Genomic DNA, 523 nt, shown 5'->3' with positions numbered 1-523 from the left:
GCATGCTTCATTATTCATTTATTTAACTTACTAGTTACTAATGCAATGCATGGGCACCCTGATATATAGGGTAAACTTATTTTTTTATTTTTTAAATTACTCATACTGCCTTTATATATGGGTTGTTATTGCATACTCTAGGAGTATGCTCCATTCCTCTCACAGAGGGGTGGATCTGAGGTAGGCCCATAGTGGGTGAAACCCACCCCTCTGTGAAAGGAAAAGAATATATTTCTGAAGTAATCAATAATTTTCCTTCTTATATATGGCATACCTTTCAAACGTAGAACTACCGTGTGATAATTTTATGACACTTACTATTTCCATTGTGATTCGTTCTATAAGACATTTACCTCTCTCATGGATTTGCCTTATGCAGCTAGCATTTTTGCTAATTTTGATGATTTGACAATTGCCAGCATCACATATAGAAAAAGAATGGAAGAAAAAGACGTCGTACCCTCATATTTCTGATTCTCTCTAATTTTCTCTTTGAATTCCTGACATTTGGGTTTATGTATAT

This window comes from Quercus robur, chromosome 11, assembly GCF_932294415.1.
Source record: "Quercus robur chromosome 11, dhQueRobu3.1, whole genome shotgun sequence".
Classification (NCBI taxonomy): Eukaryota; Viridiplantae; Streptophyta; class Magnoliopsida; order Fagales; family Fagaceae; genus Quercus; species Quercus robur.
Note: the sequence above shows the minus strand (reverse complement) of the source record.